The 25,579-nt window shown below is 43.0% G+C and overlaps 1 protein-coding gene across 1 annotated transcript in view; it reads left to right on the top strand.

Moving 5' to 3' along the window:
• Window positions 1-25,579, top strand: part of LOC124611132 — a 236,098-nt gene that overhangs the window by 38,270 nt on the left and 172,249 nt on the right. The gene's annotated exons all lie outside the window — the stretch shown is intronic.

The following is a 25,579-nucleotide window of genomic DNA, read 5'->3' on the forward strand; positions in this document are numbered from 1 at the left end:
AGGGGACTGAAGACCTCAGATGTTAAGTACCATAGTCGAAGACGAAAAAGCATGAAATCCACTACTATTACATGAATGAGCATGAAGAAAATACGGTGACGTCTTATTTTAGCAGGCGATGACACAGTTATATACCACCAACGTCAATATTAGAACTTTCTTCTCGAGAAACCTTGACCTTGACAACCCATTATGCTCTCTTGACGATCTATGTGAATGCATTGTGGACTTTTTTCATGTTCCGTTCCATCTTGTTCTGTTAATCAATTGTGAATAGACGTTAATGCTGTGGGTCACTCCCAGACTTGTATGGTTATATTTTTAGCAGTGTCAGGTACAGCATCTAGAAGCAATAGTGGTCTATTCTAAGCCACAAGATCAAATAATTTGATTTTCATTTGTGTGCTATGAGAATGATTTTTTTTTTTTTTTTTTTTTTTGTTTAGATTGCAATTGTCCTATGTTATGGAGGCAACTGTAGCTCCATTATAAAAAAGCTGATGCACTGTTAAGAGGTTTTGTCTGTTGAAATCTCGAAGGGTAGTTAGTTTCCAACAGGGGAACCTAAAACCACTACATAGGCGTGTTCCCATTCGTTTCTTCTTTGCAGTCGCTGATTTTCATTGGTTTGAATTGAACTGCTCAAAAAAGTTTGCACTACCTACATACGTGTCGAGGGTTAGATAGAAGGGGAGCAGGGAATGAAATGATAAAGCTTATGAAACTAAAAATTTGTACTCTGAAATGCAAACCAAAAAATTATCAAAATAACTACATTCTGTAGGAAAGTGCTCATATTTACACATCTGTGAGACTAAAATTTGGTGCTGGGTAAAATTTAATAACATGTTGCTCCACTCTTTGTACTGTAATATTCTTAAATCCTCCTTAGCATAATGTCCACTACAGATTTGAGACTTTGCTGCTCAAGTCTTCATAGTCTTCAGTGGCAGCCCTCCTAAAGTCATCATTGATGGCAGCCCTTTTAAGGTCATTCAGAGTGTGAGAAAGGTATCTGCAACTATTAACTGCAAGTTTCAGCTGGTCCCAAATGTGCTCAGTCAGGTGCATATCAGCAGATACCACAGATCATTCCAACTGGTTGATTCCTGCTTCCCATAAGAATATAATCACGGAGTGTGTTCACGCATTGTCATCTCACAAAGTGAACTCATCGCAGAAATGATGTCTGTAGAGCTGGGAAATAGGTTGGAGGATCCACTCCAGATAACAGCCCTGAAATTACGCTCAATAGCAATGTAAAGTGCCCAACATCATATCTAACACCAACCCAAAACATGGACTGGTCCACCTCCATACTGAACCCATCAGCCTGCAGGTCTAGGACAATCCATTTGTGTCTAACTGCTCCCATACTACTATTCAGTGATCATCAGGTGTCAGACAAATCCTTCACTCGAAACTATTGATACAGGTTCCCTTCTTCATCTTGACACACCAAAGTGTTGGCGGTTTTGTGCAGTTGTTTGTAATCAACGTCTAGAGCCTAAGTTGACAGTGTGCAGGCAGTTGCATACTGTCTGCGTCGACAAAGCCGTCCCAGTTGCCTCCAAAATGGGTGTGTGCACTTCTGGTGTATTCTTGGGGCATGTAAAAGCGATATTTTGTTGTTAGTTGTTATCAGTGTTCTTACCTTGAGGTGCAAAATCCCGTGTTGACAACCCTCAACCCTTGTTGCTATCTGGTGACAATGCACACACACTTTAATCTTGAAACGACCCTCTGGGGCATTTTTACAGTCTTTTACAGTCTGAATGATGTACGCAATCACCATTGGTGATGGGTTGGAGAGAGAGAGAGAGAGAGAGAGAGAGAGAGAGAGAGAGAGAGACCGCTTTTCTGATCACCACTGAGAATGCATGTTTACTTTTACCTCCTTGACACTTGTGGTTGTAGGCAATTCTTTGTGGACGGAAGATTATCAAAGAAGAGGTTTTCAATTGAAGAAACAAACTGTGGAAGCCATAGGGCTTGACAGTTTACATACATTTCAGCACGACCTCCATAAAAAAATCAGTGTGCTAGAGTTCCTAGTGGTTGCTGCTTGGACTTGTTGCCGTTTTTATGGGGAATGTTTTATTTTAGATGTCGACTTACGTTATGTCACTGTAATCGTTCATGTTTGAATTACCGAATGCCCTCGGAAAAAGTACAGTATTTAGTTGGAAAAAAAAGTTCTCCGCCTCAGTAAAAAAGGCGCAAGTATTGATGTATAGTGAAATACACATACCTTTCTTTATAATTTGCCATAACATTGTTTCAATCTCTCAAAGTAAACTCAGAGTACTAGAGTTGTCATGACTTTGGTGATCTGCATTGAGATAAGTATATCTGGGGATCTGCGATGGTTTCTGACACTCTCGTCATCTTCAAAGTGTGTTCCCCGTAGAGAATCTTTAAACAGCCCAAAGAGATGGAATTCCATGGATGCCAGGCCTGGACTGTAGGATGGATGAGGTAGGTGCTGTCTAGCTCAATTTGGCGAAGTGTTCTCGGGTTCTCAGACTTGTGTGTGGGCGTGAATTGCCGTGTTGGAGCAAGATTTCTGCTGGATTGTCCGATCAAACACGTCGGAAGCGGTTCTTGAGTTTATTCAGAATCTTCACGTATTCCTCATTCTTAAAATAGGATGGGGCACGCTGAGTAATAAGTCCAGACAACACATTCTGAGATACTTCACTATCAGGAGAGAGATAAAATTGAAGAAGGTAAAACCAAGAGATGTCCGCACACAAACTACTACAGCCTCCAAAATCATATCGAGTGGAATGTTTGCTGTAGACAGAATCCAGAACATATGCACAAACTTCGCCCAGAATGGTTGACTATCTTTGGCATCACATCCACGAGAATGACGCCATCACAATCCCAGAAGACTTTTCCCGCAGAGGTGGTTGTCTTGAGTTTCTTCTTTCGTGGTGAATGTGGATGATGCCACTCCATGGGCTGCCTTTTTGTTTCTGGCACAAGGTGGTGCATTGAGCTTTCGTCCCCCATAACGATCCGTAACAGAAAGGCCTCGCCATCAGTCTCAAAACGCTCCAACAATTCATATGAAATGGCCTTTCTTTGAATCGTGTGATCTGCTGTGAGAATTTGTGAAACCCATCGTGAGCACCTCTGATTATCCGAGAGTCTCGATCGTTGCAGGCACACTTCCAATGCTGACCGGCAACTGTAGGGCCAATTGTCAACTTTTGATACGCTGGTCGGCACGAATAATGGCATCCCCGCGATTCAGCACGGCTGGAATAATGGCTGTGACAGGACGTCCCGGCTGTGGCTGATCATGGAGCTCTGTTTCTGCATATCCTGAGGCTCTGACTTTCTTTACCCATCATTCAACTGTACTCCTATCAACTGGAGCATCGCCATAAACTGCACACAAACGTTTATGAATGTTCACCACAGTTTCTTTTCCTGCACACAAGAATTCAATAACAGCACGCCGCTTGTAACGTGAGTCGGAGTCGTATGTAGACGCCAATTTGACGCTGTACTACGGCTCTTCCATCTGCCTGAACGGTTCGAAACCACTGGCTCAAGGAACAAACATTAGTTGTGAAGCACCGACAAGGATGTTTGTGTGTGTACATTAATGGCTTTTTAAACGAGTGTGGGGAATTACTTATTGAACTACCCTCGAAATTAAATGTGTGACGCGACCTTCCTGTCAGGCCTGCTTGTAGTAGCAAGACTAATACAAGCTTGGTGAACAACGGTGCTATGGATTACTTTTAAGCAAACTCTCACGGGATACATTTAGAACGCTATGATACGAAGTGTGATAAAAAAAAGTAACAGGAATTTTTTAATTTGCGGTCTTTATACATCCGATTTTCATTTTTTTATCTTGTTGGTGTTCCTGTTCCTCGTATGTGTTTGCATTTCAAGCTGTTTCGAGTATTTAGTTTATTTTTGATAGTCGAAAAGGTTATATGTGTTCCCCAGTGCTCGGAGAATTTTTACTTTTAAAACAAATGGAGTAAAGAATTTTCATTAAATTTTGCTTGAAAATGGAATAAAGTGTTGCGCCGCATTCTAAATGTTGACTGTGGCTTTTGGTGAATCTACTATTAGTAAGACAAGAATTTATGAGTGGTGTAACGTTTCAAAGAGATTCGAGAAGACGTTGAAGATGACGACCCCCTAGCACATGAAGTACTGACAAGCAATTGGAAGAAGCAAAGGAAAAGGTTGTGGAACATCGCCAAATCATTATCAAAGATTGCTGATAATGTTGGCTTATCCTTTAGTTCATTCCAAGCAACTTTTTCGGATATGCGATTACATTCTTTCTCGGCGTATTCCAGTGATGAATTCTTCTCGGGTTATCAGGCGAGTGGTGGCGTCGTCTTGTCGCAACGTTTCGATGAGTTTCTTACCCATTATCTTCGCCACCACTCGGCTGATAACCCGACAAGAATTCATCAATTTTTTCAGTTGTGTTGGGCATAAAACTTGTAGGAGGAAAGTTCGTTTCGTAACTGAATTTCGATCAAATACGACGTCGCGTAAGCATCGCTCATAAATTACTGAATGAAGTCGACAGCGATCTAGAACTTCTGAAGAATCACGGGTATAACGTCGAAACCAAATCTCACTTTTCCCAATGGAAACCGTCTGAAGACCCGAGACCGAAAAATTAAACAAATTCGATCACATATGAAGGTTGTCCTCACTGTTTTCTTCTGTGGCGACCAGTGGAGATCGCGCGCTCAACGGGCACGATCAGCTGATCGCCAGTACGTCCAGGAAGTTTGCGCCGGCCGCTCGGAGCGCCCTCTCGCGCACGTATTCCTTGCGGCAAGAGCAGGGCGTTCTTTGAACTTGTTGTGTGTTTATAGTTGCGCGCGCATTTCTGGTTGCGAGAGCAGGGCGTTGTTTGAACGTGCTGTATGTTATAGTTGAAAATTATTCTTATGTTTTTGTTTGTCTTAGAGTCAAGATGTCCATTGCAGTTGAGACCCAAACCCCTTTTTCATTTAAGTTTTTCCTGTGGTAATTTGGGGAGAGTATAGCAGTGATAAGAAGAAAATAATTGTAGATTACAAAGTTCATTATCTATAGATCCCACGTAATATAAGCAAGCCATCTTGTAGCCCTACAATCACAGCTACAGTTAGATTTCAGTAGGATGGTGCCACATGAATTCCTGCCTTACGATCGTACAGCCCATAAGGAATAATAGCAAGAAGTTGTACGCCGTTTGCGTGAAGCAGTCTGAAGAAAACTACCAGAATTGTGACGAAACCTATCGGCGAAATTTCATTATGATAATACTCCCACTCACACCTCAATGCTTGTTCGTAACTTTCGGGAAAAAACCGGTATGTGACCTCAGCCATCGTATTCGCAGGCCATAGCCCCCTGAGACTTCTTCTCATTCCAGAGGCTGGAGAGAACCATGAAGGGAAGTCATGTTGGCACCACTGATAAGCAAAAAAACAGAATCGGCGAAGGAGCAAAACACCATAACGAAAAGTGAGTTTCAGAATCGCTTCCAGTATTCGGAAAAACACTGACATTAGTTTATTACATCTGAGGGGGATTGCTTTGAAGGGGACAAAGTTGATGTTGATGAATAAATCCAAGATTCTTTAAGAAAAATAAAATTTCTATTACTTTTCAATCACATCTCGTATACACGTTTTGGTTTTAAAGATCATCAGTGAGTCAGTTCCGTATCTTAGAAATAATAACAAACCAGCTGCTTTATTTATGAAGGAGCAATTCTTGTTTTGCCTTGTGCTACTGAGAGACATTTACGCAAGTGTTCGATTCTTTCATCGTTCAATATTGCTATAGCCACAAATAATGTATAGAAAACTGGATAAAATGCGTTTGCAGAAGTTGGTGAATGCAAGACGTGGAAAACAGCAGCGAGGTTAGGTCTGAAGTAAGAACATCTGCTGAAAATGTGAACTCGTTTCCTAGCAACTCCAGGCAAAACGTTGGTGCGATGAACCGTGGTTATTACAGCGATGAATTTCTGCACACTGGATTGGGATGAATTAGCCTTGAATTATTAACTGCAGCAGTGAAATTTTCTTGCATTTGCTAGGCGTATGGTAGTGATAACATTCAGTTTATAGATGATGGCAAGGGAGTGGACTTGGTGCCCAATTTGTGTAGTGAATGCATAGATCGTGATTCTTATACTTCGTTGAAAACTTCTAAATGTCAAAACTGGTACTATGAAGCTAATACCAGGTTTTCCTATGGCTTCAGATGTATTGGAGTTGGGAGAGAAGCCGGAAATTTATTGTGTGGCATAATAAATACGCCAGCGCCATATCTGAGGTGTACAAAAATAAGCTGTGAACTTTGTGAGACAGTATAATAGCAGCTACAGTAGAAGCTGTTAGAGAAAATGGCCCATTAGATGAGAACTATTGTAGTTGTGCTAGAACAGACCTTGTGTCATGTGATAGTACATTCATAAAAGCAGGGTCTACATCTTTATATGATGTGTCAAGTGTCATAAGTATTGACACAAGTAAAGACTTGATTTACAAGTTATGAGCAAGTTCCGCCCCAACTCTGCGCTTTGTGGAGAAAGTGAAGAAGGGATAAAACATTATAGCTACAGTAAAGCGTACTCTGCTTATAGTGGTGGAGTGGAGGAAGCTGGTATACAAATTATTTTTAGAGGTCTGTCAGATGTGTGAAATATCATGGGGATAGTGACTCCAGTGCATTCAAGACTGTGAATGAGGGCAAACCTCATGGAGAAATTTAAATTGAGAAACTTCAATGCATTGGATATATCCAGAAGATAATGGGCTCTAGATTGAGCCCATTCTATATTGAGGGAACTTATCAGTGATATGGAAAACAAAAAGTTGGAAGATGGAAAGGACATTGGTGTACACAGCAGACACTCAAAGATAGCGACAGACACTTCAAACGTATTATGGCAAGTCTGTCAGACAGAACCTATCCACTGTAAATATGTCTCACATTAGCTTATATGAATCTACAGGCTCAGAGGGATAACAACCCCTTCATTCACAAAAAGCAACTCCCAAATTTTATACTGGATGTAGTCAAGTGCACTTACATGTTTCTGGCCGATCCTGAACTTCTAAAAATAAGTGTGTGTGCATGGCAAAACCCAGAATCCAAATGAGTCTCTAAAATCACTCATATAGGAACGATGCCGTAAAGTGACATTTTCATCTGATACAGTTGTCAGAATTGCATCTTCTGATGCTTCTCTTGTATTCTGTGATGGGGATGTAGAGAGTATGAAGGTATTAGAGGGAATGAACTTTAAAATAGGAAATTTCATTGGAGACATCTTGAGAGAAATATGTTTCTTAAAGTTTGTGTATGCTTTCTTTTAGAATCTACGAAAGCTAGGTTTATGAAATTTTGTGTAGTTGTTTCTAGAAATCCAATAAATGTTCTCCCAAGAGGAAAGAGCTGTTTGGAAGCGCTCTACAGTCTTGCAAATTCTTGTTCTCTCAAGAGGAAAGAGCTGTTTGGAAGCGCTCTACAGTCTTGCAAATTCTTCCAGTTTCCATGTATTGAGGTGTCTTCCGCGTTTTTGTCAATAAGAAACACTGCCGCTGTCTTTTATTTCAATCATCCTGTGTTTTGTGGAAGCCAGCTTAACATCCACCATGCAATGTCAGGCTTTCTGTGAGAGCCGATAGATCGAAATATGCTAATGCCAGTTTAGCACTGGACACAGACCTCAAAGGAATGGTAGAAAAACAAAAGGCATGCTGATGTAAAAACCTGTAGTCATACACTGCTTGGCTGTGTTACAGCAGAAAAAAAGTGTATCAAACTGCTTATGAAAGAACAACACAGGATGCATTTTGTAAGCAGTTGGACTGGCTGAAGGACTTAATTTCGTAGAACTGGGGAGAGTCGAGACACCTAGCCAGTGTGTGTGTGTGTGTGTGTGTGTGTGTGTGTGTGTGTGTGTGTGTGTGTGTGTGTGGACATAAATTTTTCCGAATGCTATACACATATAAATGATAATCGGAAATGTTTGTGTTAGAGCATAACATTACTGTAGTCCGTGTTCTGACTATGGACAGTCGTTAGGGAGATTTGAAGTGAAAAATTACGATTTCAACACATCTTTAGCTGTAAGGGGGGGGGGGGGGGTGAACGTTTTACATGGAAAATTATGTCCAGTCATAAGAACGATATAGATTTATGTAGGCAATTGCTATTTCCAGAGCCACAGTCATCAGGACGAGGTATTTCTGATAATTTCCTCAGTGTCGATTGTCACCAGATTGTAGCTGCAATCATAATATCTAATAGTCCTTACACTGATAAATATATGGTGGGTTTCCTAGGACGACTCTTCCTCCCATCCATGTATGTGGTGGGGGTAGCCGGTGACCAGAACAAATGGACATCTTCAGCTTAAGGTTTGAGCTACCCCTTAGCCCACTGAAGCAGTCAGGTGGGGTGGATATTTGAGAAGATTCAATATCGATCACTGAGATAATATTTGAACTCCTACCACTCCAATCATACTGGACACCCTCCATGGCCGGGTGATCCTCTCTGGCAGGCCAAGTCCTGCTGCAGACCTGGTGTGATCGCTGAGACGTGCGTCCATGGCGGAAACTAGCGTTGTGTGACTCTGGCCTGGAGTCCTGCATGTCGACATTGGTACATAAGTGTGTGGGATGTAAGAGTGTTTCAGTGATCTCCAACATCTAACTGTGACTACTACTACTACTACTACTACTACTACTACTATTACAGAATGGAATGTGGTTTAAGTTCGTGGTGCTTACTTCTTCTCAATACAGCCCAGTGGTATTTGTTGCTGTTACTATCCTATCATGTGGTAGACCCTTCCTCCTCTGCCTCCTCCTCCTTAGTGTAGCCAAGAGAACCAACATAGGGATTATATGGTGCTTTAAAAACCAATAGTAATGCCAAATTCCCGATTGATTGATTTATTGTTTTCCATAGTGGTATGAGAGTAAACACTCCAGTCAAACCCCTGCCCCAGTCTCCTCAAATTGTTTAAGGACGTAGTGCAGTTGAGTGTAAATTTGAAAATGTCAGCTACCTCCAACATAATGGACTTACTACTAAACGACCTACTTGTGGCATTATCAATAAACAGGCTGTAAGAAAAAAATATGGAAGGTGGGAGTGTAGGATTTGGAAACTGGGCAGTTCCAGGATCGAATCCCGGAATTTCCCACCAAATATTCCAGTCGTAGTATCCACCAATAGGAAGCAAGGAAAAACTGTCCCATACAGAGAGTATCAACTTAATTAGTCAATCGGCTTGATAGAGTGGGGTAGTGGAAATGGACTATCTCCAAGACATCCACAGCCAGCATTTTGCAGAGGGCTGGAGATTTAACAGGTATCCACTACTTTGTTCAGGATAAAACAGGGGTTAGTGCGGTACACTGAAATGCTTTCTGGGCAGGAAGTAGCCACAGAGAGAGAGAGAGAGAGAGAGAGAGAGAGAGAGAGAGAGAGAGCAAGTTTTTGACAGCAATTTCTCTGGATGAATATCAGAGATGCTGTCACCTGATGCTTTGTTCGACAGGAAGTAACTGGAGGGGTGAGGAGTGGAGGTTGGTGGGGTGACGAGGTTGCTTCTCCCAGTGTCCTCTGAAGATGGTATTGTGAACTAACTCAGTATCTGCACAGCAGGTCGAGCACTTAGAGCAGCTGCTTCCACTGACGTGGTATGGAAAATGTGTGTTTGGGAGCAAAACAAGGAGTGAGTCTGGTATCAAAAGAATGTTGGCATCTGATGCTTTGTTTGTGGATCAAATAGCAGGCGACCGTCATGATGGTATTTCTTGCATGTTCGGAAAATGTATTATTTATGCATTTAATTACTTTTCTTTTGATGTATTCCACGAGACTCACATCTTTAGAAAAAGCAGAGAATGATGAGTTTTCGTGCTGAATAAAAGATAGATCCAACCCCTGCAAAATGAATTTTTTAATATAAACAATACATTGTTGTACCCTCTGCAATGTAACACGAATTTCTTGTCATGGGATCCTTCCAACCCATGAGCTGAGCGATTTTTCCCACCAGTTTTTTCAGGGAGGGTCGGGAGGGAGGGGATGTTCTGTACTGGTGGCATTGTGCACTAGCTCAGTCGATCCCTGCACATCAAGGTGGGAAAAATTGCCAACAAGGCAACACCTCCCATCTGCATCAGTGAAATTACGTAATTACAAGGGTGGTTTGAAAAGTTCTCAGAATGGAATAGAAAAAAAAGTATTTACATCACTCAATTTTTTTTATTTTTCACTGTAGTCTCCTTGTAGGTTAATACACTTGGCCCAACGATGTTCCACTGCCTTGATCCCATCTCGAAAATGTGTTTCCTCCAGGTCTGCAAAATAGTTTTCAACTCAGGTTATCAGTTCTTCGTTTGAAGTGAATCTTCTTCCAACAAGAAAAATTTTCAGTTTTGGGAAGAGATGGAAGTCTGACAGAGCCGTATAAGATGAATAAGGCGGGTATGGCAACAATTCGTACCGTTCGTGTAATTTTGCCATGGCGATGGCACTTGTGCGCAGGCGCGCATTGTCTTGATGGAAGATGACTTTCTTCCTTGCTAAACCTCCCCTTTTTCGCGTATTTTTTGTTGCAATTTGTCCAGGAGGTTAGAGCGGGCGTGATGTAACTTGGCGGGTGAGGACTGGATGCGCAGTAAAACGGAAGTCACGTGACCTGCCGACCAATAGGAGTCAGTCAGCCATAGCAAGCACCTAATTTAATGTAGTTCTGCGTGGAGCAAGTTTACGACTGGTTTTAGCATTGTGTGTGGTGCTTTTTCGGAACTCATTGCAAGGCATTGTGGTAATATGAGTGGCAACAGCAAATGTCACCCAGTGTTACACAGGCAGGCAAGAGAAATAATATTTCGCGTGTATCAGTTCTGTAGACAGGAGCTGGAAGTGGCAGCCACAGCTGACAAAAAAGTGTCGCCGAGTCTTGCCAAGTGCCAAGTACGAACAGCTGACGTGTGGCATCGGTTTGAGAACTGCACAACGGATCGCCAGCGAAGCCAAAGCATCTGCTGAAGAGAACGAATCACATATTTTTAAGTCGCCTGGTAAGTGCCGAAATCGAAAGAAATTCGTAAGTGAGCTCGACGATTTCAGCAAGAATGTGTTACGGCGCAAAATATTCGACAAGTATCGCCAAGGTGAATATCCTACGGCAGATAAATTATTTTCCTACATGAAAGAAGCTGAAAGTTTCAACGGCAGCAAATCTACCATGCTCAGAATATTAAGGGAGATGGAATTTAAATACAGAAAGAGCAATGGCGGAAGAAAATTGCGCTTTAGAGAGAAGTGACATTGTAGCAGCAAGAACTGTGTATTTGAGAGAAATGCACGAGATAAAACAAGCAGGGAAAGCACGTATTTATTATCTCAATGAAACATATGTTCATCAGAACCATTGAAGACCAATGTGCTGGAAGAGAAGTGACAATGATGGTGGCCTGAAGGTTCCTGTGGGAAAAGGGAGACGCCTTATTGTACTTCACGCTGGTTCTGCAGATACAGGCTTCATACCACAGACTAAATTAATATTTAAAGCATCGAAGGCTATCACTCTGAAATGACCTATACTGTCTTCAAGCGGTGGTTTGTGCAATAGCTACTTCCATACATGGCAGAGAATTCTGTTATAGTCATGGACAACACAAGTGTGCACTCTGTACAAGTGAATAAGGCTCCTACTTCAAATACCAGGAAGGATGAAATTATTTCATCGTTTTCGTCTAATGGAATTCCTCACACAGCATTACAGACCAGGGCAGATTTACTCATGCTCGTAAATGCATACAAGCCTAAATACCGCACTTGTGAGATAGATGAACTGGCAAGACAGCATGGTCACCGAGTGATCATGTTACCACCATATCACTGCCACTACAATCCTATTGAGAGAGTTAAAGCCCATATCACAGAAAGAAACAGCACTTCCGAATTGATGACATGGAAAGACTCACACATGAAGCAGTGGACGACGTAAGCATATCTGCATGGGCAAACTGCGTCAGACATTCAGAAACACTCCAGGAAGAAGATTTTAGAAAGGAAATCGACAGAGACTTGGTGATGGAGCCTTTCATAATTAATCTTTACAATTCGGATTCGTCTTTATCAAACAGCGAGGATGAAGACGATATTTTGCGATACCTGTGACAGTACTGCAATGGTGCAGTAAGCATTTAAACATATATTGTAAATCATAAGTCTATATTATATAACTTGAGTCTAGGATTGCCTGGCTGGTAAAGTAATTATAAAAATATTTTAGTTTCTGACGCAATTTCGTTGCGGACTTTGTTTAAAGGTTGTCTTCAGTGATTACACCCATCGATTTTCTTATTGAATTATCGTCAAAACATGTAAAATTTCGTTTGTATTTATGCTAGTCGGACTGTTGTCTTCATTTCTGAAAAAGTAATTGTTCTTGCTTTCCCGAAAATTAGTACCAACAAACAGCATGTAGAAACTTGTTTTATATAATGTATGACAATAACTGTGTACAATAGACACAATATCAACAACTATAAATTATTTGTTGTACGTGAGGTGTCTAGAAACAAAAAGTGCCTTTGGTTCTTTTAATAACTATTTTTAATGTATGAATGGCTGTTTATATTTTCTGAAATATGGTTCTTTCAGCTATGTGCCGAAAAGATGCTCTACATGTAGACTGCTCAGACGTTTGCTTAGGTCACTTAAAAAAGTGGCATGTAAAAATTTCACATGTGCGAGTATTTCCCCTGCAATCCAAATAAATAATTTTGACTACAGATGGTAAGCCATCACAGGGTGAACGTATTCTTGGGGTTTGAAAGGGAGAAAAAAATACCCCTGTATCTGCCGCGATTTTTCCTAGTACTCACACATATTGCAAGACATTTTATGTGTATTATAAAAATCGTTGGAGTATCAGTAGATATACATTTTTTCGCGAGGTTTCTCCTACTTTTCAAATTTCATTTTTCAAGGTAGCACAAGAAGATTGTATTTTATGAGTTAGAGTAGGAAAGATAAATAAATGCGCAGCAGTTTTCCCAGTTACTCAACACGGTATTCTTGTGTTGAGCAACAGACACAATAAACAATGCAAGTCTGTCTATTATTCTTGCCAATGTTCATAGCGTTTTTATTTTTACACATTTTATACAACTCCATATTTTAAAGGCAAACGATTCGATGACAACGCCTTTCTCATAAAGACGTATACGGTAGGTATTACTGCGCTCGTCACCTTTCCTGTATGCGCGCGTACTGCAATGCGCGGTGGTCAATAGTGAACAGTAGAATGGAGCAGTAATGCATAGTGTGGCTACACTACCACGGCTGGCAGCTGGCTCCCCCACCACTAACTGCTGGCTGCGCAGAACTCCCCCACTACCCACCAAGATACGTGACGCCCGCTCTAGCATAGTATTTTCCAGTAATCGTTTGCCCAGTGGGGAGATAATGTACAAACAGAATTCCCTTCACAACCCAGAACACTGATGCCGTGACCTTTCCTACCGAAGGAATTGTCTTTGCTTTCTTTGGTGAGAAAGAATCAGCATTTTTCCATTGCTTTGACTGTCGTTTTGTCTCTGGTGTATACTAGTGTGCCCAAGTTCCATCTTTGGTCCTAAACTGCCAATGATTTCAGGGCTGCCTGGCTGTCAGAACAGATGTAGATGCTACAGTCCTTTTAGCACCTGCGCATATTCTCCTCCACACATGCCATGATTGCAATAATTTCAACAGTTTTCCTAGAGAGATGATGCCCTCCAGTCTTGGCTGGACCCCATACACCCTACCACAACACCTTGGTCTATTTTTGACCCATCAGTGACAAAAAGATTTCCCCTGTACGGTGTCGAACTGTTTTTTCCCACTGCTCCCTGCTTCCAATTATTATATTGAAGGCTTGTCAAAGCAGTTGGGTGTTATTATATAGTCAGCAGGCATTTACGCAGCCATTCCTATATTTACCTCGCTCACTACGTTGGTGTGTGATTCTGGATATCTGAATGCGACCCAGTTTTTGCCAGTTTTAAGTCTATGTTACCCAGCTGCTGCCTCCATCTTGACCCAAAGGTGTAGTGAAGGCATGTCCGCCATGGCTTCCATTCCAGCAGTTGGTGTGCTGCCAATTCCGCCTGTTATGGCTAAGCAGGCCAATCTCTGCACCTTAGCAAGCTCCTTAGCTGCAACCCACTGTTCTACATTCTTTCACCACAATACGGCCCTGTAGGAAATCCTAGGTCTGACCACTGTGGTGTATATCCAGTAAATACCCCTGGGGCTTAGGCCCCAGTTTTTGCCACAGGCCCTTCTAGTACTCACTAGAGTACTTTTCGCCATGGAGCAGATACTCTTAATGTGAGGGGTACATGTTAGCTTCTCATCTAAGGTTATCCCTAGATATTTGACTAGCCCCTTCACAGACAGTTTCATCGAAGAGCTTTCGATTCCAACTTGAGTGGTGAATATGTCTCTTCATTAATGGCACCACAACATTCTTCTTAGGATTAACCCTCAGATCCTGTGCACAATGTCCAAGCTTCCTTGTGCCATATTTCTAACTGTGTCAGTAAATTTGCCAAGTATTACTATGACAAGGTCATCTACGTATCTTTGGCAGAAGCATTGTCTGGAATTTAATTCCATGATGAGTTCATTCGCCACTAGATTCCACAGTAGAGGGGACAAAACTTATCTTTGTGGGCAGCCTCTAGTGGTGTTAATTACCATCTTTTCATTCATCATGGTAGCCTCTACCTTCCTTCCACCAAGCAAGGCCCTGGTCCACCTGCATATAGTGGTCCCCAGGTCATGCACCTTTGCTGCCCTTACCATGGAATCGAAGGTCGTGTGACTGAAGGCCCCCTCGATATCCAGGAAGATGCAGAGGGCTAGTTCTTGGAAGTGAAGTGCTTTCTACACCTTCCCAACAAGTTGGCGGAGAGCTGACTCGCATGATTTACCTGGTTGATATGTGTGCTGGTTTGAATGTAGAGGGACCCTACTTATCTCCTCTCCCCAACATATACATTAACCAATTTTTCCATTGTTTTGAGAATGAAGAAGGACAGACTGATTGGTCTCATATCCTTAGCCTTGGTATGGTCAATTCTCCCTGGATTTTGAATGAAGACAACCTTCACTGCCGTCCAAGCATTGGGAATGATTCCTACTGCTAGGATAACCCTGAGTAGCCTGCATAGGACTCTTATGAGCTTCTCTCCTGGCTGTTGCAGGAGAGCTGGAAAAATTCCATCTGGGCCAGGTGACTTGAATGGTTGGAATGTACCCACCCCCTATTAAAGTCCACACACTCCTTGGCAGATTCCCAGTTCTCTCTTTGAGTGCCTGAGAACCGTTGTCTCTCTCACATTCTGGTCTGTGCTGTCTGGAAGAGCATATTGAGGAAAGTGAGTTTTGAGGAGTAGTTCCAATGTCTCATGTGCTCTCTTTGTATATTCCCCATCCTCCTTCCTCAACATACCTCCTGGATTGGTTGGTACTCTAGTGAGAATCTTGTGCAGCCTTGCTCTCCACTTCCTCACAGAATGCCTTCCAGGATGCCTCCGTTGCTTGTCTGATTGCAAGACTGTAGTCGACAGGGCCTCATGATATTTATCCCATTGTCCTTTACATCTCGCGATGTTAAACAGTGTCCATGCCTGTTTTGTTTGCATGTCTAAGTTTTTATTCCACCAAGGCACACTCCTATTTGTGCACTTCGTGGTGATAGTGCAGTTGTACTGATATGAGGTCACTGTGGCAGAGCCTCTGCTACTTCCTCCAATTCTACTGGATTCCTTATTGAGGTTTTAATTTCTGATAAGCCTAAATCGAGTTCCCTCCTATATGTCTCCCAGTCTGTTTTCCTGGGATGAAGATGGCTCCAGCACCATATGTCATTGTTTGACATAGCTGCCCATCATCATGGAACTAAAGGTTGTGTCAATTACTTCTTCCCTTCTGCAATTCCTGAATGTGGGTTCATTGCCCCTATTGAGGACGTCTAAGTTGTTAGTTAAAAGGGATTCAAGAAGGTACTAACCTGTACTGTTGGTGTCCTTGTTGCCCCACAGTAGGTTGTGGGCATTGGCGTCGCATCCCACAAGAAGTTGGTCACCTTGCTGATGGCAAGTCTCTACCAGTCTCCTCACCTCCAAGGGAGGAGGAGAGCTGTCTTCGTAAGGGAGGTATGCTGAGGCCAAAACAATTTCCCTCGTGATACCTTCCTCACATTGCTGCATTTTAATGGTTACTAAATCCCTAGAGCAGAAATCCATCATTGGCATGAAAGAAATGCCATTTCTAACATAGATGCATGTTCTGGAGTTTTAGATTTCTAGTGTAGATCAGCTTACCTCGAGTGCCACCAAGGCCAGAGACACCCCTTTTATATAAATAGGGTTCTTGTATCAGGGTCACGTCCACTTCCTGCCTCCCCAGGCAGTGACTCGGGGCAGCAGAGACCCCTTTACTGTGCTGTAGATTAATCTGCAGCACCTCCAGTCTCTGTCTTGCTGCCATTTTTGAGGTCTTTGAGAACTCTGACGGTGCCCTGCGAGAACCCTAAAAACAATTTCAGATCCTGCTCCCGCATCGCCTTCAGGGACTTCTCTCTGACCTCCACTACCAGGGTTCGTCCTTCTGGTGCAACCTTCCCGTTGATCACTCTCCAATCTTCTGTCGAGACTTTTGGGTTCTGGACCCCTATTTTCGTGAACAGTGTCTTAGGAAAGACTTCTTTAAGGATCTTTGGTACCCATATTGATATCGTTGCGGTCTTAAGAAGCTCCGCTACCATCTTAACCAGCAGCTTCACATCTTCGTGCGGGTATAACATGGGCACCTTGTCCTTAAGGCATTCCACCATGTTTCACCATGTGCACCCCTTCACAGACAAAAATGAGGGCACCACGATCTAGATAGATCCTCCTGAAGTTGGGTCCTGGACCAGCGTCCACCCCCCCCCCCCCCAATCTTTTCAAAGAGGGCCATCTGTACCAATTCCTCCTGCTGCGAGATGATGGCCACCAGTGGATCGCCTTCCTGGATAACTGCCATCCTAAAAACAGAGACTGCAGTACTATAGGTCTGTTTCCCTATTTCTTGCCTCGTTTTTTTCTGGGCTCGCTTATCCAGGGAAGAGGGAGTCTTTGATTCCTCCCTTATCCCCTTGCTACCTGTCTATGACATAGTGGGGGTCTACTTATCCCCTTCAACCTGAGACAGTTTGTCCCTGGGGGGTCTTAGGTTCAAGTCCCTTTAATTCCCTCCACTTGTCTTTAGGAAGCCATTCTCTCCCTTCCTTTTTCCTCTGTTTGGTGAGTAGTTTCCTCCTCTGGGCCCCAGACAAGCCTTTGATCTTAATCTGGTCTAGCTTCTTGATTACAGTTCCCACTTCTGGCTCAGGTCTAGACCCTGATTCAGTAGCGGGAATGCCTTCCATTGGTACTGACCCCAATGTTTGGATATTTGAGCTCTCAGTTTGCCCCTCAGTTTGTTTTTCAACATTTTCTTTAATTGTGTCCATATTGGTCCTACGAGTTTTGGGGATCTACAAGGTCCACACCACGAATACTCTGCACAGTGTAAGGCTACTTATTCAGGGAGGTCGCCTGGTATCCCTGAGGCTCCGTTTGCGACACATCTTCCCATGTGCCATGCGGCCCTTGGGTGCACCTTGTGTTGGATCAGGGAGTTGAGTAAGACTAGAATTGCATAGGGAAGATGGGATTTTGTGGGACACTCTTAGTCTGATCCATCAGCTGAGGCAGTAGGTCCTCTACCTTCGACATAGTCCTCAGCTTCATGTGGATATACAAGCCTCTCCACCCGCACGGACAGTGCTTAATCGCGGTGGTGTCCCCCGGAGAGGAATAGTGATTTATTTTCTCAGATATGACATTGTAAGACAACTTCGGGTTGGGGCAGGGTGGTTGAGGTCAGTAGATCTCCCACTGCATACTGGGTTGGAAAATCTTCGACCCCGCATCTTTTTCCAGCCCCTCTTTCATCCCTCTTTTATCCTGTTTCCGTTGCTTTTAGATGTGGTTTGCTACTTTTTTTGCCACACCCTATTTTGGGTGTTCTTTAATGCCTTGACTACAATGGATCAGGGGTGGGATGGCTGTGGGTGGAGCAGTTCTCATTGCAGGCAGAGTCCTGTGTACACCCGCTTGCTGCCTTACCTATTTCCATCATCTTGGTTTTGTTTTTGATGGTTCACATGCCGTTCATTAAGTTTCTAGCTTCCTCACTTTTCTTGCTCTAGATCTCCCGACTAGAAGACATTATTTTTGTTCTGTTACTGTCTTCGCCCTTAATTGAGTTGTCAGGCGTCAGATGCAGGTAGAGTTTCTTTCACCATGGGTGACCCATGGGAGAACCCTTGTTTGCTGTGATATAGGTACCGAACTGATCCAAATATTTATATGTAAATTATTTCTCAGCTGTGACATCAGTGTTGGCTTCAGTTTCCATGTCTGAGCCATGTCCGAGCGTGCGCACAGTGGGCCACTGTAAGGTGGACCCACTCCCCACAGTCCCAACAGTCAGCTGTGTCACGTGTACAGTCGCTTCTAAATGCTGGTTGCCGCAGTCAGGGCAAGACTAGAGTTTCTTAGACTTATCATGAAGTCACATTGGCAAGGAGGGAGGGCGATTTTGACCCACCCAATTAACATTACAAAAATGGTCCCTTGATGTTGAGGGGGAGGAGGAATGGTCTAAGCAACTGAGTCTCTTACGAGATGCCTGTGAACTCGGATGAGACTTAGAGGCATAAAAAGATGATGGTGGTGGTGGTGGTGGTGGTTGTGGTGGTGGTGGTGATAATGTTGAGATGCAAACTATCGCTTGCAATTGCTACAATCTAGTATTGATACCTGAATTTCGTTAGCGAAAGATTTTAAGTATTTCACCGAGACTAGGACTGGATGTAGCCAATGCTTTTCCTGACCTCCCTGTCAGGAGCAAGGTGCACAATCGCGTCCTGAATCAATGATTGCGCATAGGAAACTTTACAGTTCTGGAATGTGAAATGGCACTTGCGTGCGAGACACTGAGAGTCGGGAGTCCATCCTGCGGAAGACTGTTCATGTTGTTTATGATAACAATTGAACTAGTCTAGATGCAACAAGGTGTGTCGGATGCCTGTAGTATTCTGTTAACAAGACAAAAAGTTCAGTGAAAAATCTGTAGAATTTTGAGATTTGTCCTAACTTTCGAACCATTTCATACGTACGACTGCTAGATGACAAAAATGAAGCACTTTTCTGCTTACCGAAAACGTTATAAGCAAAACAGTGCAGTGCAAACGTCAGGTTTACCTTGCAACCCTCTCTCGCAAAAGCAGGCAAACGGTTGTGGGGTCGCAGCTATTACCACCGTCTGACGTTGCTACTCTAGAGACAAGAATTAAAGCATAGCAACAAGCATACCGTTCCTACTACTGCTGCTGTTGCTGCCAAAGTTCCAGGAACTTGGAATTCGTAACACTGGCGCTGGGAACGATCAAGCCGAAAACTCAGTAGTGTAAAAACTCGTCGCCATTTTTCCACCCGCGACCGATAGGAATTCATAATCCGTGCCAAAGTCAAGTTCGCGTATAGTATAGAATACAAAAAGGAAAGCCAATGACGAGAAGACGGAAGTTAAATTACATTGCAGGGCTGGAGTCCAATAAGGAGAGCGGCGTGATTAATAGTAGTTCGTGCAACCCCTGCGACTGAGATCGGCCGTCGGTATGGATATTAAACCGTCTATCTCTGACAATGATTTGTTGATGGAAAAAACTGCCATGTTACATCATTTCTCGAGCCCACGTTAAAGTACAGCTCCATCTATATCTAGTAGACAGCGGCCGACTTTACGACTGGGCAGTCAGTTGCCCAACAGATGATGCTGAGATAGCGGCGGCGGCTGTGTACGAGAGCATGCTGGAAAGTAAAGCTTCCGAATTTATGTGAGAACTCTTGAAGCTTTTTAAATCATACAAACTCCATTAACTTTCTGCATCTTTGTTCTTCATTTGTACATATTTATTTCTCAACATAATCACCTTGGCGACGAACCAGTTTGCTGATACCGTCATTGTCAAGGCCCCCCATATCCGGTGGCAAGGCTGTCGGGGGGCTATATCTCAACGAAAGGGAAAAAAATAGTGTAGTCAGGTGTCTTTCTTTCAAGAAAATGATTTAAAAGTCGGTGTTACGCAGGTTTTTTTAACAGGGTCGGAACTGGAACTTTTTATGACTACTTGCCATTCGTCTTCCAAAACATTAAAAACGCTGCAGACCCCCAGGTCTAGGCTCCCCCGCCTACAAACCATCGTATGGGGCTCGTTGGTCAATGTAGAATATTTTACTTTTTTTTGACAGAGCCACAACCCCACCTCTGTTAGGACCGCTTTATCACTATCAATGTTCTCGAATGTGATCTTCAAGGATTGGAAATCATGAAAATCGGATGGCGCCAAGTCAGGTATATATGGAGGAATATCGGTGACATGAACCCAAGACGTCGGATTTTTGCAAATGTCACAGCGTTCGTGTGTTGTCCGGCATTGTCAGGCTAAAGGACAGCGTTCTGCTAATGTGGACGAACTCTTCGTATTCGAAACTTGATTACAGCACGCTGTTTTCCTGCACCGACTTAGTTGGGAGCCTTCTAGTGGCAGAGGGCTGCAAATACATGACATGTGAGAGTATTTAAAACGCTTTACGAATTTTCACAAGAAAAATGTGGAGTCATTACTTTCGAGTACGCTCTCTTATCTTCGGTATAGTAGACGAAAGAACATAAGATATCGGGTACATTCTCTGCGACAGTTGCACTTTATGAACTGCATTTTGTTACGCCACGAATATTGAGTTAAATGTTTCAATTTTGCCGTGACGTCTGTAAAATATTTTGATGAATTATTACTGAATATGAAGACAGCAGCAAGGATATGGAGAAGTGTTCGAAAGTTCAGCTGAGCTTCCTCGATAACACTTACCGTGACAAGACGTTTGACAGCTTGAGGTGCTGGGGCATTTTATTGACATATTTCTGCGGACGAGATTTTCCAGAAAGCAATGTTTCCACCTCCCCTACAATTTTTAAGACAAATTTCTGTGTATCCAAACCTGGTAATAAGCATATGACCCGCTACTACAGAGATTCAGCTCGGGGGCACGTTGACGGCTGGCGGTGCCCGGGCCGCCCAGTCTGCGCACTGTCTTAACGCAGCTGTAAAGCTTAGCTGCAGCTGTTACGTGACAGCCGCTTGCGTGGTCCCACGCCGGAATACAGTCCGTTGCTGAGAAGCATGCCCGCGACGCCAATGTAGTCGGGTGTGCCTCGTGATGTCCTCCAGAGAGGATAGTACGCGCCGTTCTAAAAACGTTTTCTTGAGTGCAGTTAACGTCGACTGACATGACTGACATGAAGTGGTTTGAGTGATGTAATTATATTAAATCCTGTAATCTCAGCAGTGTTCTGATAATTCCGAAATAATATCGGTAAAATACTCCCTCTGCGTGCACCTGGGATCAGTAGCTACTGTATCAATAATTTATTAATACTAGTAGTGTGTATGCACCTTTTGAAATTGGTTTGTTCCTCAGTGACACATTGTATTTTATTCGGCTATAACATCACTGTTTTGTTCCTTGTTTATGGTGTGAATGTGAGTTTTGCATGCTCATTTTACTAGAACTTTTCACTTTCTAGTGGCGCTGTACATGAAGAATAAAACTAGGCGATCGTAAATGGCTAAAGGCCCCCGTACACTATGAAACAGTTTGCCAAAATTTTGCTATGGTTGCCAAACATTTGACCGTGTACAGTGCTGCTTGACTTGTTTGTCAAGCATAGATCGTGTTTGACGTGTTTGCGAAAGATTTTGCTTGACGGCAAGTTTGAAAAGATAGCAGATTTTGTGTCGATGTTTCGCCGCATATGTTAAGTGAAAAATAATTTTATTGCAATTTATCTCACTGTATCGTGAGTTTTCACAACTGTGGAAACTACAATCTAGGATGAAAACAAAATAGCACTGACAATTACCAAAATGATAGCGGTTTCCGTTTTACCCAGTCGTATATTACGCACGAGGAGGTTGAGAAGAAGATCAATATTCTACGCTACAGACAAGCGGCAATGGAACAAAAAGAATCTAAGTTCTCCGGTTCTTCCACGTACAGTGTTGACTCTCTTGTTTCCACGTTGTGGTGTTTTAATGAACTGTTATTAGATGACCAAGTAGAAGAGAATGATTTTTCGCATACTTGTATCTTTTCCTGCGTGAGGGCGAAGTAACTCTGGACAAGTTACCGTTCCACTGTGCATCCTCAGAAAGTTGATGTAATCATCAGGTTTTGAGCGTAACATTTCCTTAGCAGGTTTTCACGTGTAATTTTCTCTCACCTTTTAAACCATTCTCTGGACCAGCGTCTTGTTTCCTTCTTCAAACACAGTGCAAGAGTAAATGTTAGAAACGCAGTATCTGCATTTGTATCCGTTCCCATCGGTATCAAAATATAGCATACTATTACACGAACAGCGTCTGCTTCAGTGAGTTATACTGACAAACTTTATGTACGTGTACGGACTTGTTCGACAAATCTGCGGCTAGACAAGGGCGAATTTGACAAAAAATTTGCCTTAACAGTGTTTATTCGCATGGCAGTAATTTTTCTGGCAGCCAGTAACACAGGCCATTGGCCGCCGCGCGGCAGTAAGGATCTGAGGGGAGGACTGTTTCCCCGCTCCCCACCACATCGCGTCACTGCTGACTAGGCTCCACACTGCCGACAGTGCGTCTGGCCAACACCGACTCAAAGGAAGGCCTCGGCGCTTTTTCGTGACGTCACGACAGCTAGGCACGGCGAACGCCAGGTCTGTTTGCAGGCATACTCATAATGGTGGTGTCTCCCTCCCTGACACAGGAAAATGTGAAACTGTTGGCGGTAGTTGACCAACACACATTGTTCTGAGAGATTTCTGCAATCAATTAATTGTGCAATTCATTACATTCTTAACAAATAGTGTACTCCTGAACTTATACCACCTCTTTTAAGGATTGACATACAAAAAAAACTTCATGGTCCAGCAGCAACAGAATTCGTGCTTCTTTACCTTGTTTGTAAATCTGAGGAAGTTACGTTTGTACTGAGTTGCTTTTACAAGAAACTGTGAACATATTGGTGCTCTTCTTTGGGTATCTTGACTGACTATGGGGTGCGGAGCACTGAATGTTAATGAAATATCTTGCGATTGTGTACGTTGGGGGAGGGGGTGGGGGACAGAAGAAGAGGCGAAAGAGAGATACTTGTTTTATCAAATAAAATTTTTTTATCTTATAAAGTTTGTCCTTTCAGTTGCAAGAGAGGAATATTTATCTTTTCTAATGTGCATGTTTAAAAAAGTTTAAGCTCAGCATTATTTTCGTTGTATGAAGCTAATTTTGTTTCCTGTTTAGAATTCCTTTCGTTGAAAACTACTGTAATCTAATGACTGGCAACAGTTGGACATTTACACATGTAAATTAGTTCACATTTCCAGTGACGATGTCAAACGAAAATAAATAAATAAATAAATAAATAAAAGAAACGAGTTTATTGTAAGGGGGTTGGGGTAAGTTTCGATAGCAAAATGGATCAAGTAAATATAGTTACTTGAATGTAAAATTTCCGAAGCTTGCAATGGGGCAAAGCGTCTTCTCATATTGATCTACGTTTGTTTCGACAGTTTTCAGCCAGAACTATGATCTTCATTTGTAGCTTTACGATAGTAAGAAAATCTTTCAACTAAATAAAACTGCAGGATCCAAAACAATACCAAACATTTTGTCCAAAAATAAGAGATTTATAGTGATAAGCACGCCCAGGCATTCGCCGAGCCTAGCTGACGTGTCGTCACCAACAAGCGCCGAGGCCTTCCTTTGAGTCGGTGTTGGTCTGACCCGTGCATCTGTCACGTGAATCCCGTCGCTTCTGACAAGCACCTTTGATCAAGCTAGGGTGTAAGCATCCTAATTCAATACAAAGGATCGGATTAAGGCAAGTGCTTACTACTTCCAATAGGGCCACAGTGATATTCAAACCGAAATTTAGTTTGAGGACCGCATACGTTACCACCGTACTAAGATTTTACTATGAACTACAAAGATGGCCATTGAAACAATAACCCATTTTTGGATATGCAGATGATTGACATTTCAGCGCAACCAGACAAACTAGGTAGGAATATCGCCATCAGCACTCTACGTATAAGAAAAAATTACACAGTCGCTGTCTCATTCGGAAATCACATATGACTGTTGCTTACTTGTGAGATCATGTTATGGCGCTTTCAAGACGGAAAAGCGTCTACCAGCAAGCGTTTGAATCCGTCTGTGGAAAGATAGTGATCTATCGAGCCTGCAGTTTATCCATCCGCGATATTGCTGCTCACCGTGGTCGGCTCCCCACGATTGTCAAGCGAATATGGTAGCGATGAGTTAAAGAGGGCCATTAGTCTGCGGCTTTGCGGTCTGTCGCCGAAGAGCACGGGTAATATTGTTCGCTCTGTCGTGCAAGATCTTACGGTCACGTGTCACTTACGTTGAGTCAGGAAATTATCTTCTTTTGGCGAGACAAATATCCACATCGGCAGTACGACGACGTATAGAGCATCATGGACTTAGCAGGGCGACCTTTGTTGCGGTTTACCTTGACGTGGCAGCAGAGGCGATTAATGTATGGAAGCTTCGATGAGAACGAACATCGCCAAAGCTTGAAGGTAGGAGACGAGGTACTGGCAGAAGTAAAGCTGTGAGGACGGGGCGTGAGTCGTGCTTGGGTAGCTCAGTTGGTAGAGCACTTGCCCGCGAAAGGCAAAGGTCCCGAGTTCGAGTCTCGGTCCAGCACACAGTTTTAATCTGCCAGGAAGTTTCATTCATCGTTAAACAGATGCGCACGAAACGATCTCCTCACTTGTCAACCCCAGTGGCTGTGCCATACCTTGAACGTCTCTTTGAAATCTCCTCCAACAAGATAACGCAAGATAGCATGTTTCCCGTGCTGCCCTGTCCAACCTCGATACAGAACGTGTTTGACTGTTGTCTTGGCCAGTACGTTCTCCAGCTCTGTCACCCATTGAAAATATATAGTCTAGAGTTGCCTAGAGCTTTGCGAACCACCACTCACTAGTCACTAACACTGGTGACCTCTGGCATACAGCTGAAGCAGCATTGAATGACGTAGATATATACTGTACGTCGTTCAAGCTCAGTTCGACTCGACGCTCAGCCGGCTTAGAGCCGTCTTTGCTGTCAGAGATAGCAGCTCTGTCTACTAAATAATCTATAAAAATAATATCTAAATAATCTGTAAAATTCCCACCAGCTGTACTGTGTACACACAGTAAGTAAAACTTCATTTGCTATCCTTCTCTGCGTTTCAATTTTAATGGCCAGCAATGTACGATGTACTCTATAATTAGCTAAAACAGGAAATCATTCGATTAAATCAACTAAAACTAAACTCCTCCCGAACAGGCTATGAAG

The sequence above is a fragment of the Schistocerca americana genome, chromosome 1 (genome assembly GCF_021461395.2).
Source record: "Schistocerca americana isolate TAMUIC-IGC-003095 chromosome 1, iqSchAmer2.1, whole genome shotgun sequence".
Classification (NCBI taxonomy): Eukaryota; Metazoa; Arthropoda; class Insecta; order Orthoptera; family Acrididae; genus Schistocerca; species Schistocerca americana.